General features: G+C 44.5%; 1 protein-coding gene and 1 long non-coding RNA gene across 21 annotated transcripts in view; one reads left to right on the top strand and one right to left on the bottom strand.

The window, feature by feature from the left end:
* The window catches only part of BMAL1 (basic helix-loop-helix ARNT like 1), a 109,831-nt gene that overhangs the window by 46,741 nt on the left and 49,051 nt on the right, over positions 1-14,039 (bottom strand). For 13 of the 20 annotated variants that reach the window (XM_024794461.2, XM_011750031.2, XM_011750028.2 and 10 more), the window contains one exon: positions 13,959-14,013. The exons of the other annotated variants lie outside the window; for them this stretch is intronic. The gene's annotated coding sequence lies outside the window, so the exon portion shown is untranslated. The remainder of the gene's footprint in view (positions 1-13,958; positions 14,014-14,039) is intronic. 20 annotated transcript variants of the gene reach the window in all.
* LOC139357505 (uncharacterized) lies at positions 10,549-12,321 on the top strand. The gene is made up of 4 exons (XR_011610807.1): positions 10,549-10,673; positions 10,774-10,860; positions 11,076-11,268; positions 12,192-12,321. It is a non-coding gene; the product is annotated as an uncharacterized lncRNA (long non-coding RNA).

A 14,039-nucleotide genomic window follows, 5' to 3' on the forward strand; every position in this document is an offset into this window, starting at 1 on the left:
AGCTTGGACTAGGGCAATGAGAAAGGTCAGTGGGATCTGAATAACAGAATTTTGGAGTTGTTCAGGGAGATAAGATGTAGAAAGCAAGGACAATGACTTCCCTAGGGAGACGAAGCCCACAGGAGGAGAAGGGGAACCCAGCAGGGTGACAGCTGCTGCTGAGGGGTGGGCTGCCCCACGGATTCTGGGGTGACACATCAGCTAAGGATGCTGGGGGCATCTGTTATGTCCCACCCAGCACAGGGTTTGGCTGACTGGCAAGGAGGCCTCGGATGGCTACCACTGCCCCAAAACCTTGAGGCAATCCAACACAGTTTATTGAGAACCCACATATACCAGGTAATTTCTTCAGTGAAAGAATTGGTAATTTGAGTAAATTTCCACCACAAACTGCATGTAGTAGCCAAATTTTAAATCGGGACTATTTGGTAACAACGAAGACACTGTTGGTGCGCTGGCCCACGACCACTCATTAATCTCTCAACAAATATGTACTGAGGGCATCCAAGTGCCAGGCACTGTTCTCCACGGCAGTGCTGGGGATGGGCGTAGGGACACAAAAATCCTTGTCCTCATCTGGCACACCTCCTGGTGAGGAAGGCAAGAAAACCAAACAAGTCAGTCGGGTGCTGGGTGGCAGTGAGTGCTCAGGAGGAAAGTCAGAGATGGGGAGGAGGCAGACCACGGGAGGGAGGCAGTCAGGAAGGCCCCAAGGAGGCTGGACAGGAGGAGGTGAGAGGCGACAGAGGTGTTCCATGCAGAGGACAGCTGGTGAACAGGGCCGCAGGGAGCTGCCCAGTGCTAGGGGACCAGTGACTTGTGGGGACTAGGGAGAGGAGACAGCTGAGGAAGGTAGGGGTGCAGTCAGAGGGCCAGGCCTGGGGGCCTGAAGACCCCAGCAAGGATCTTGGCCTTGACTCTGAGTAAAATGGGGAGTGACATGATCCCTCTTAGTTTTTACATCCGGCTGCAGTGGTGAGAAGACACCCTGTGTGTGTGTGTAAAGGCAGGGCAGAAAGCTGAGTTAGGAGACAGCTACAACAGTCCAGGGAAGAGATGCTGTGACTCAGCCCTCAGTATTAGGCGTGGGGGTGATGAGAAGCAGCTGGATTCTAGACATATTTCCAGGGGCTGTGCTGATCAATGGGATGTGAGGTGTAAGAGGAGTCAGTCTGAGTGGCCATGGCGGGGTGAAAAAAGTCAACTCTTGGTATGTTCTGAGAAGTTGATTCTTGGTATGCTCTAAAGGAATAGCCAATGGGTTTCCTGACGGTCTAGACATGGGGGTGACTCCCAGTCCATGAACTGCACAAAGGCCCCCAGCCAAGGGGGCAAAGCCACTTTCCAGGTACATGCCCCATGTGACAGCTGTAGGAAGAGGGCCCTGGACGCCATCCACCTATCCAGGGAGGAGCTGCTGGTTTGGGACATGTTCAGTGTGGGATGCCTATGAGATGTCTAGGTGACACCACAGGCCCTGCTGCTGTGAGTGGAGGTGAAATAGAGCAGTCACCGGCCACCCCCGCCCCTCTGAACACTGACCACGTCCCATTTACTGAGCATCAAACACGTGCCTAGGATGGTTCCTGCCTCGACATGTCTCCTTCGGTCCTCATAACGACCTTTTGGGGGAGGCATCGACATCATGTAGAAGATGACTGAGGCTTAGAGAGGTAAGGCAACTAGTCCAAGATCACACGGCTGAGAAGGGCCAGAGCAGGGACTGGAACCCAGATATGCCCAACTCCGGGCTGGGACTCTGCACATGCTCTGTTGCTTCAGTGACTCAGCAAATAAAAGCAACAGCTCTGTCCCAAGTAGGAGAAAGAGAGCAGGGCAGGCTCATACCCATCCCTCCCCCACCTACGGTGCAAAGATGTCAAAAATCAGTACCAAGGACGTGAATAACCAGTGCGCTGGTGGAATGGCACATCTGTTCAATGGGTTAACTAAAAGCCAGGAGATCCTTTTTGTTTAAACGTGAACAACTGAAAACCTTTCTAAAATGCACTTGTCCATTTGCCTGGCAAGCGCACTTGGAGGAAGATGATGTAATCTATAACGAGTCTCAGGATCTTCCGAGCCCTAGATCTAACATGTTGGTCTGAATGTATCCTGCCTGATCCCAGAAATAACCCAAGTTCCTCTTAATGAAAACGAAATCAGCTTGTTTTTTTCCCTTCATTTGTCTTCTTTTGGCAAGAAGAATTAAAAAAAAAAAAAAAAAAAAAACCCACAAACTTCAGTGATTTCAGTTTCATTTTTCTGAGCTTTGGATATAGTGAGTATCATGTTTCTGTGGTTCTGAACAGGCATGAGTCGTAGAGCTCAAGGTCATTTTTCTGAGAAAATAGTGCAGGAATCACAACAAAAATAACAACACAAAAACTAGTGGCAGAAACCACACACCAGGCTTTTTTTTCATGCTAGTCAGTGTTGTTTTGTTTAGTCCTCAAAGAAGAACTAATTAATTCTGAGAGGGGTCAGATAAATCGCCTGAAATTCCTCAGTTCACAAGTAGGAAAGCCAGGATTCAAACTCAGGTCTGTCTGACTCCAAAGCTCTGTGACAACTGAAGCAATACTACCTTTTCTGAGTTAAAACAAAACAAAACAAAACAAAACAAAATTTCCTATAAATCAATAAAAAAGCAAATACTTCAGTGGAAAACTAAGCAAAGAATATGAATAGGAAACCACAAAAGATGAAACACAAAGACCAGTAAGTATACAAAAACATGCTCAATCTCATAACAGTCAAAATTTAATAGATAATATGCCACTTTCACTGCTCATATTAGCGAAGATTCTATTTTAAAGATAATACCAGTATTAGTGAAGATGTGGTAAATGGGCAGGTCAGTACACTGTATATCTGAATATAAACTGATATACCTTTTGACAAAGTAATTTCATGTCTAAATTAAATTTTATGTTTAAGAATATCATCTCTTACATAGTACTCTTTTAATAGACATGCACTGGTATCTGTTAATATATCAACAGATAAAAATTGATATACATTTAATAAATTTTTATTCAATTAATAAATGATTATTTCATTTAATAATCTTAGTGAACTGATATACATTGATATACATTGGTGAAAAAGGATTCAAACTTATATACACAATATTTCCCAATCTTCTTATGTGTCTACAGAAAAAAGACAAGAAAAAATTCACCAGAATATTAAGACATCTCCAACTGGTGAGATGGGTCATTTTTGTTTTAACATTATAATTCTCAATTTTCCATCTTTTTCTATATTGGACATGAATTATTTATATAATAAAATTTCATAAACACAGAAAGGACTGAAAGGAAGTAAACAGAAATGCTGATGGTAGCTGTCTTTGTGGGCTGAGACAATGGGTAGTGATTTTCATCTTTCAATTTCTCTACCTGTTTCAAACTTTCTCTTATGAGGTTGTGTTACTTTTGAACTAAGCAGAACTGTAAAACTTAGTGGTAAGTATTCAGATTTTCTGTAACTATATCAACATCATAGAAAAGACTTCAACTAGTTTCCAGATAGGAATAACAAAGGACAGGGAAATCACACACCAGCTACCCTAGATGAAAGCCTTGGGAAATTTCCAACACAGTGAGTGTTAAGGGACCAAAAGCTTACTGCCAGCCCACACATGACCACCAAGGCAGCATCTGACACTGGCACATACACAGTTTGTGTTTGCCTTTTAGGTGTTGTGTTCAGTTCTGAACACCTGGCTATCCATGGCATCAACCCAACAGGCGCACAACATTGCTGCTCAGTACAGTCAGTGCTGGGCAGCATGTTCCCTAGTGACAGTTGCTCTCTCCTGGGGACCCTCCTGGATGTCAGACCTTTGTGGTCCAACTGAAGAGCCCTCAGGTTTCAGGGCAGGTAGAGGCCCAGGCTTGAGCAGGATGCTTCTGGTAGACTGACTACACCCACCCAACTTGGCCTACAAGTTACCCCCATGAGAAGCCTCATTACCTCCTTGACTTTCCCCTGGACCTGGCCACAGCTCCCAGAGTCAGTCTGACTCAGACTGAGGTGCAGGTAGAGGCCACAAAACAATCAAAACAAACTTAGTAAAGAGTGGGGAGCCTGGCTGGCTTTTCTTTCTTTAAAAGTCTATATGGGGACTTCTTAAATATATATATGCACAGGTGGGAGGAGTGAAAAAAATAGAGATGGCAAAAATGAAAAAATATGACAATGGAAACTGTTTCAGGCTCTTTTAGGATTATATATTTTCTAAAAGGGACAGGGGAAACATCAAAACACCTCATTTCTCTGACAATGAATGCAGTTAAAAATTTGGACTTCTACTACATATCCTTATGTAAAAGGACATTTCTAAGAGATATGAAACCATTTCTTTTTATTTAAAGTCTGTCTTAGAATTTTTCTAGCTAATTTGTAAGCATGTGTGTGCATGTGCACACTCTCTCTCTTGCTCTCTCATATTTTCAAAGACGCAATAAAAATATTTTAAATATGTCCTTAGCTCTCTTGAAATCTGTAAACAATATAACCTTACAACACTTATAATTCCAAAAATAATCAATATAATGCCCTAACTGTAATACAAAGAAGAAAGGAAATATAGTTAAAACTAAGACAGGCCGGGCGCGGTGGCTCAAGCCTGTAATCCCAGCACTTTGGGAGGCCGAGATGGGCGGATCACGAGGTCAGGAGATTGAGACCATCCTGGCTAACATGGTGAAACCCCGTCTCTACTAAAAATACAAAAAACTAGCCGGGCGAGGTGGCGGGCGCCTGTAGTCCCAGCTACTCCGGAGGCTGAGGCAGGAGAATGGCATAAACCCGGGAGGTGGAGCTTGCAGTGAGCTGAGATCCGGCCACTGCACTCCAGCCCGGGCTACAGAGCAAGACTCCGTCTCAAAAAAAAAAAAAAAAAAAAAAAAACTAAGACGATATGTAAATCAATATGCAAGTATTGAGGCACTGCTACACCAGAAAACATCATGAAAGACATATGAAATGCTTGCACCTATTCATAACAAATAGGCAAATCTTACATACTTGGTAGCTGTGTTCCTAGAAAATTCAGTATATACTAAAAACATGCAAAAATTATTTGTGTTTATGTGTTAATTGGAGTCAGATTCCAGGCTCGGATAATTTTAAGCAGGGTTTTGCCTACATGAATGCACTGAGCATCAGGCAACTGTGCTGGTGTTGGGCAATCTTTTGTTCCCCAAGCATTATATCTAGCACCCCTGCCTTCCCTTCTTCCCCCAATAAAGCCTCGTCTGGGTCGCTGTGACAGCCAGATCACCCACACACATTCCCATGATGTCCTATAGGGGGCGCGACGTACCCACTCAGAACCGGTAGCATTTCTACAGACAAAAAGAGGCAGAGAGGTTAGATATTTACCCCAAACAACAGAGAAAACCCAATGGCAGACTGGACTAGAATAAGAGAAGGAATAGATAGCGGAGGAAGAAGGAAGTTATTATTCTCATATTTATCTTTCTTCACTGCTAGACAATTGTGCCAAGCAGTGTTATGTCCATGCAGAATCTCATCTAATCCTCCTGTCAATCTTCTGGGTTGGTACTATTATCATCCCCATTTTTCAGATAAAGATATTACCTTTCAGGGAGGTGAAGTAACTCTCATAGCCCTATTTTTGGCAAAACCAGATTTTACCCAGTGCTTTTTACATTGCTTCAAGCTGCTCCCCTCCAGGTCTCTGAGTCGACGCCCCAGGGTCCCTCACTTTGCTGCTTAAGTCTCTGGAAAATAGTGACGGGAATGTGTGCTATCTGAAAAGCAACTCACAAAGAGAAAGATGGTTCAATCCCAGCATCTCAGCCCTTCTGGTCCTGTCAGTATATGGCTCTGGCCAGAAAAGCCCAGGCATCCCAGAGCACGGGAAGCAAAGACTCTCGATGAAGTCATGGGCCATCTTTCTCTAGACTCCTGGAAGAGCCTGGCTAGAGGCACCAGGGATCATTTCAGGAGAATGTGTATTTGGCACCTACATCCCAGTTTTGGAGGGTAGGTGGTCATCACATCCTTCCACCCCCATAACTGCTGGAGTTGTTCTCTGAGACTGAATATTGGATTAGGCACTTGAAGAGGTGACCCAGTTTTACAATTCTTAGGTACCTCTCTCCTACTTTCTGGCCATAAAACCATGACTAAGCACTTTAAACAAGAAACCTATTGCTCAGGCACCATATTCAGGAAAAGAAAACATCAAGAGCCCTGTATTTGTCACCTCGATCTAAAGTCACCATTTCATGAACCCTGTAGGGCCTGGCAGAGCTACAGGATGAATCCATTTGTTGGGGATAGGGCAGATGCCTCTGCCCTGCAGTCTGTTCTGTCAAAACAAATTCTGAAGGTTTCGTAGAAAATGGTTCAACTAAGGCTCCTGTCAAATGATTTCTTGCACAATAAGTTAAAGCAGGACCAGCCCAAGTCCAGTGCACCATAGGCTTATTTTTAGCATTATGCAGGAAAGGCTGTAAGATATTCTGGCACCATAACTAAGAGCATGGGCTCTGGAGTCACAATGCCCAGCCCCAAATCTCTGCTCTGCTGCTTGATTGTGTGGCTCTGGACAAGATGTGAGCCCTTGTTCCTTAGTTGCCTCATTGGTAAAACGAGGATGATGACAGGGCTTACCTCACACGGTGATTTTGAGTCATAAATAAGACAATTCATGTACGGAGCTTAGAACAGTGCCTGGCCCATGGCAAGCACTCTCTGGATACATGTCACCTTTACTGGGATTAATACTGACTGCCATGCCATAGAAAGAATGGCTGAAGGCACTGGAGAACATAAACCTTGTGGAGGGAGATAGAGCGGGTAGAGAGGGAAAGGACGTGGGTCCATGAGCACTACCTTGAAACTTCTAAAGTGGAATTGTGCCATGCCTACGGACCTTTGTTCGGTGTTGCTACAAACAGCAGAACTAGGTCACTAAGGAAACACTGCCAAAAGGCAGATCTGGGGTCAGAATAAAGGAGGATTTTTAAGAGCCAAAGATGTCCATAAAGCGGGAGCAGGATGTCTGGTGCGGAGATGTCCGAGTGGGGCTAGCGGACTGCCTGTCACAGGCAGCCACTGCACAGATGGGATCCTCCTGCACTGGTGGGTGGCTAGAGGAAGTGACCCCTTAGGCCCCTGCCCACTGGACCATTCTGTCACTTTGAAAATAAGTAAATAAATGCTGATAGCCAGGGTGTGGCTGATCAGCCTGAAGGAAGGAGGATGGACTTTGCACCAGTCTTTACACAACCTTCAAAACTTTTACTTAATACTCTCAGAACCACATCTGGTGGTGGCAGTGGGGACAGGAATGACCAGTAATGGCTCAAAGAACCAAAAGTGTTTCTAGAACACCTGCTGGTGCCCGACAATAATTCAGGGAATGTGTAAAATGACAGGGCTGTGACAAGCTATCAACATTTTCTTACTTTGGACGATTTAAAGAGTAATGGCTGGGCGCGGTGGCTCACGCCTGTATTCAAGCACTTTGGGAGGCCAAGGCAGGAGGATCACCTGAGGTCAGGAATTCGAGACCAGCCTAGCCAACATGGCGAAAACCCATCTCTACTAAAAATCCAAAAATTAGCTGGGTGTGGTGACATGTGCCTGTAATCCCAGATACTCGGGAGACTGAGGGAGGAGAATCACTTGAACCCAGCAGGCGGAGGTTGCAATGAGCTGAGATCACACCACTGCACTCCAGCCTGGGCGACAGACTGAGACTCACTCTCTCAAATAAAAAAAAAAAAAAAAGACAGTATCGATGACTAATGCCATTATTATCTGGGGGCACACAATATAGAGTGATCAAGTCTGCCAACTCCATGGGCTGTGACCGTGATAGGAAGCCTGGGGTCATTCCAGTTCACAGGCTACTTCTCAGCCTCCTCTCAGGCAAAGGTTTTAGTGTTCTTCAGCACCTCCTTGTCTCCAACCCACCCACACAACCTCTTGACCTGGATCTTACCCAAGTCAGTCTCCTGGCCGAGTCACACACAGGAAAAGTTGCTGGAACATAGTGAAATGTCCAAGAGCAAGAAGTAATAGAGAGAAAGAGGGGAATCTGCTTTGTGAAAATTCATTCAGAGCTGGGGCCGCCTACATCATGAAATAGTGTTACCTTTATTAACTACAGAAACAATTTTAAAACTAGAAACTGTTTTATCAACAAGAAAAATTGCTAGCTTGTATTGAAATTATAATCCAGATCCAAGAAAAAAATGAAATTTCCAAACTAAAGTTCATCAGCCATTTTCCAAGTATTTCCTGTGTAGTTGTTACTGCTAATTTATATATTCTCAACTCTGAGAACTCAAAAGCGGGTAAGTGGCTGTAGGTATCAAAAGATTAGGAAAAAAAATTATGTGTAGGTGACCTTGGGGACATTCTGTGGGCACACTAATTGTTTCCTATCTGGCAACACCTGGCACCATGTTTGAGAACCACTGTCCAGTCCGGCTAGGAACTCCGTAGGCAGGAAGATGAACCATCTCTTCTCAGAAAGAATGGATTCAATAACCCAAGGGTTCCAACTTTGGATCCCAGCTGCTGGATCTGCCCATAGCCCCAATTCCTCCCTCCCCACCTCTGACCTTCTCTGTAGTAGGTGGTTCATGTCCCAGCATGTCACTGTCTTTTACTCTCTGGTTGGTTGTCTGTCTGTAGCCAAACCCTAGTATATCTTCCTCACCCATAATCATTCCCCCTCACTTGTTCCTCTCCATGCTGGCCACTACAGCCTTAGTTTAGGCCCAGACCAACCCCGCCTGGCCTCTTCACATCCTCTAAAAGCCCTGGCCTTTGGCATCCCAACAGCTGACTTCTCCAGAGGCTTTCACAGTTTGCCCTCCTTAGCAAAGGTTTCCCTTCGTCCCTCTGCCCCTCCCAGCCTCAGAAAGAGAAGTAACTCCCCAAAGCCCACTCTGGCTCAGGCACTGTGCCTGACATGTAGCCCAGGGCAAGAAAGATGCAGGTTCACCACACAGGCTGGCACCAGTCCATTGATATTAGCTACCAGAACGCTACTCAAAGATACAGAGGGTCAGAAAAAACCCAAACCCACCATGACCAGTTATTATTCTCCTATCAGGGGTGGGGCCAGAGCATTGGGAACACAGCACTCATGCCACCCACTTGCTTTCCCAGAAAAGGGCAGAGCACTCCAGGGAACTCGGGGTTGCCTGTCTCTGGCCTGTGGCCCAGTCCTATGCTCCCTTTGGTATTCCTATGAAATCACCTCAACAGTCCATTCCCAGGGCTCCTCCAAAGTTGCAATACTTACCTTCACTGCCTCCTGCCACCCACCACTGCATCATGCTTACCTTCCCACTAACACGTGGCAAACATACTGCACCTTTTTCCATTAGAAAACTTTATAGCATCTACAAGCTTTTCCCAAGTGGGTCAGAAAGCAACTGATGTTACCTTTGCTTTGCTATCCAAATAGATTCCAAAATTCCCCACTCTCATTTTCTCCGCCACTCAACGAATCTGTTATACACACATAACTTGGTCTGTTTATGCATGGGGTGATTGGCCATCTTCGTGTCTGTGTCTTCTAAGACTGTGAACCCCCGAAGGGTAGAAATAAGATCTGTTTAATATAGTAGCTCCAGCGAGCACAGCAGGGCACTGCCAAGAGAAGCACAGAGACTGCCGCCCCAGCCCACCTCTGCCATGACTCTTAATGGGACCCTAGGCAAGGCACTCCCTTGCCTAGGCCTCCGCTTCCCCACCTACAATGAGATGTACTTAAAACTAGTGTCTCTCTGAAGGCCCATCTTGTAGCTCTAGTAGACTATGACAACACAGGCAAAAAAGCACTGGGTTTATGTCTCTTCACGACTATGTGAGCAACAATCACTCAGGGTTAGGCTCAGCAAGATATCACAATACTGCGCCTTTGAGTAGCACAGAACTGCCATTGCAATGTGTGAAAACCCTAAAGTGGATATTTAGTGCAATGGGATGGATGTTTGTGCAGCTAAGTATAATGGACAATGAAGAATGATTTTATCTCCTTTTGAGAACATAAGTATACTATTCTATATTTATCCCTCCCATCTCCTAAATTAGGCAGGAAGAACTTTTTCTGATCGGCACCCACTTGCCAATAATTTCGCTCTACATCTAAATGGAGAACAGGAGTCATATAAGTTCACAGATTGAATGGATGGTTGATTTACGAAGCCCTTAAAATGTGGCTGCAGGCCGATGCTGGCAACCCCATAATTAGATATGGCATGCTCTGCAATGATGTATTTTTTAACTGTTTTTTAATAACTCAGTTCTCCTTCTGGGATGAGGAGAAAAATGGAATTTGTTAAAAATAAATCGAGATTTTAGTGGCTTTTCAGCCTTCTGCTGCTTGTTGCTCAAAATATTCTATAAATAAGAGAAGCCCTGCCCTATAGTGCACTGTAAACACCCACAGACACTCAGAGCCAAATTCTTCCAATTATGACCCTGTGCCTGTTGCCAAGCTACTGCAAGGACCTACTTGAAAGGCGGCCATCTAGGCCATTTCCTGATTAAGCTGCCCTGTAGCAAGGAATCAAGGCCTGCTGCTTTGGCATTGTATCTAGTCTCAAATAATTACTCCGTGTTCCTGAAATTAAGCCCTTTCCTTGTGATAGAATTACAATTCAGAGGTAAGTGAAAGGCTAACCACTCACCCATCTGTCCATCTGCCTAAGTAGTGTGTGCATTTAAGACCCTGAGCTGTCACATGTTGGGCTTTATTTAAATCAGGTAGCAGAAGGACACTCACAACAGCATCTTTAACTGCACTGAGCAAATCAAGGTCAAACAAAAGTAGGTCAACTATGGACATGACAGGTGAGTAGATGCAGCCTGCCTTTCTGCTTAGTGGCTTCCTGAGTCATCAGTTTGGGTCACCGTTGCCCAGCCCAGCAGGCTGAAATGGTCATTTAAAAATCTTTACCGTACCCCAAGAAGGCAATGCAGTTATGTCAGGTGTAGGGCTTACTGCTCTGCAGTTCAAATGCCAGTGTGTGAGCTGGAACTGCCCCGGCCTCTGTGCTTCCACGCAGCCTCAACAAGCCATTGAAGAACTGCATGCAGAGAATCAGAAGATGACAGTGTGCCACACTCTCACTGAGAGAAATTACTTCCAGCACCTTAGAAACCAGAATGTTCAAAGCAGCAGTGGAGCAAAATGGGCTCTGGCTGGAAACTAATCACCCCCCACCTCCCACTATGAGGCTTTCACGTCAGCCCAACTGGGTGAGTGTTCAAGAGAAGTGTCGTCCACATTGGCCCGGAGACCTTCAAAAGGTCCTGTGACATCGCTCCTGCCCCAGGAACTCACTCTCTAAATGGGAAGCCCATTAATGAACAAGAGAATATGTGGTCAGATTTTCCAAACTCAAAAGTGAGACCTATACACTTGGAGGGGCAGTGTTTTTAAAAGTAGGAGTCCTGGAAAACTTGGGACCTGGGTGGTCACAAAGCATTGAGCTCCTCAGGGAGGGTTCTGCTGGCCATCCGATGCAAAGGGGTCCTTCCTACGACTCTCATGCTACCCCTGGGTTCTAATTTCTTAATAACTGAAGTGATCTTGTGTTCTTGCGCCTCCTCTGATTAGAATGTGAGCATCATGAGAGCAGAGACACTCTCTGTTTTGCTCGACTGGTTCCAGATCAACTAGAACAGCGACTGGTTCTTAGTAGGTACTCAATTATTAATTCACTGAAAAAAAAACAAATACACACCAGACTCTCAGAAAAGCATATTTATACCAATATCCCTCAATCCCTACAGTAATATTATGAGGTAAAACAATTAGATCTCCCATTCAATGAGAAAATCAAGGCTCAGAGAGGGTGCGTATTTTGCCCAGGGCTGCATCTAATAAGTGATAGAGGTGGAATTCAAAACCAGGTATGGAGTATTATGATCCTCCCTTTGTAACGAGTGTCTATTACTTTGTATAATTTAGAAACAGCAAAAATGAAAAACTCTGAAGGAAAAACTGCTCATCAGAAAGAGCTTTATATCAACTAATCTTATCTGTGATGAATTCAGTTCTGGCACCCAAAATCCAAGTTCCATTTCCATCTACAGAGGACACTGGCAGCACAGCTACAGCAGGAGAAAGGATTCTGGGGCCTTCCTTATGAAAAGATTCGGTTCCCTTCTTTCCGTAGGGCCTCAAAAGCCAGGCAGGGAGTGGAGGGGCCATCGGCACCAGCGATCATCATGCCTACGGCTGCTGGCTCCACGGTTCACTGGAAATGTTCCAAAGAGAGGCTCATAAGCAAGTCTGAGGTCGAGGAGTTAAAGTGTTTGTAATCTGCCTTCTCCCAAACCCATACCTTGAAACTTGGAAGGGGAAAAAAAGCATTTTTTAAAGACTGAAATTTCAAAAATGTTTACAATGAAAAGTAGAGATTTACATTTACCTGAATTGAGAAGATTAAACCCTGCTGAAGCTAAGTTTATCCCCTTTTTCAGTCTATAACTCACAATAAAATTCCTACTAGTCTGATGTTTTGGGCCAAGAAAGCCTCTGCAGTCTATCCTCTAGATGCAGGCAATGGCTTGAGTTTATGTGCAAATCAGCAGGTACATCTCATCAAAATGGCCAGGCCAGTTCTCATGTGTGAATACATATCTCAAATATGGGAAATAAATGCAAACAGCACATAGTATCAATGAAACAGGTATAGCGTTGCCAAGTTGCCCAACAACCCTTAAATACAAACATCCTGCAGAAACATTACACCCTCCATGGCTGTGAATGAGGAGCAGCACAGTGACAAACGAGCACATAGCCTTCCAGATCAGAAACTGTTAACTGGGATCTCTGGGTGGACTTCAGGAAAAATGTCTCATGAAAAATGCTGGGCTTGTATTTGTCTTGTGCATTTTTTCTTTTGAGAGGGTCTATAAATTTCTTCAGACTCACAAAGTGATCTGTGACCCCAAAAGACTAGGACTACCCCTTCTGTTGCAACTCCTGTTTCATTTAGACAATGCTGCTGACACAAACAACTAGACAGGAAGCCCTTTCACAGTAAACACAATGATGGTAACAATCAGAAAAAATTGTCCAAGTTCTTACACAGACGATCCAGCCACCGGAAACTGTTCAGTCAATGACATAAAAGAGGTCAGTAGCTCAAAGGGACTGGAAAACTGCTGTGCCTTAGCTTGAGCCCACTGCCCAGACAGGGACAAATGGCACAATGAGAAAAGCACAAGGAAGTAAACTTAGGGGCCAGAAAGTTTGGGACAGGTGAACTTGGGAGCAACAGGAGAAAAAAACAATCTTTGGAGCCAGGCAGGACCTCACATACAGACTCAGTCTGTGACTTTGGGATGATGATGATGATAATGATAACAGCATCTGCGATGAGCTTTTATTTCCTGACAGCACAATGTCTGGCACATAGTAAGCACATACTTATGTACTTAGGAAATTACATGTTATTTCATTTAATTTTATTTTTCTTAGTTTTTTTTTTTTTTTCCATAAAAGAGAAGGGGTCTCGCTATGTTGCCCAGGCTGGCCTTGAATTCGTGGCCTCAAGTGACCTCCCACCTCAGCCTCTCAAAGTGCTGGGATTACAAGAGTGAGCCACTATGTCTGGTCATTTCATTTAATTTTTTATCACAACTCCGTATTACCTTCATAATATAGAAGATATATATATAAAATGCCTATATAATCTATATTATCTATCTACATATTATCTTTATCTTCTAAATGCGCAAAAAGGTTAAAAAAATTAAGTAGCATGCCCAAGGTCCCCAGCTAGTTGAGAATCAGTCCAGGGTCTGTTTGGCTGTAAACCCATACTCTTAACTACTAAGCAGTGGCAAGCTTCAGCTTCCTCATCTGTAAAAGAAGATTATAATGCTTACATCCCCAAAGTAGTAAGGATTAGAGAGAATGCATGGGAAGTGCTTACCACGGTGCCCGGCACACAGGAAGCCGTCTAGTGTAGATTCCTATGACATCGGAACCTTTGGAAGGGAGAGGAGAGGTGGGA

This window comes from Macaca nemestrina, chromosome 12 (assembly GCF_043159975.1).
Source record: "Macaca nemestrina isolate mMacNem1 chromosome 12, mMacNem.hap1, whole genome shotgun sequence".
NCBI lineage: Eukaryota > Metazoa > Chordata > Mammalia > Primates > Cercopithecidae > Macaca > Macaca nemestrina.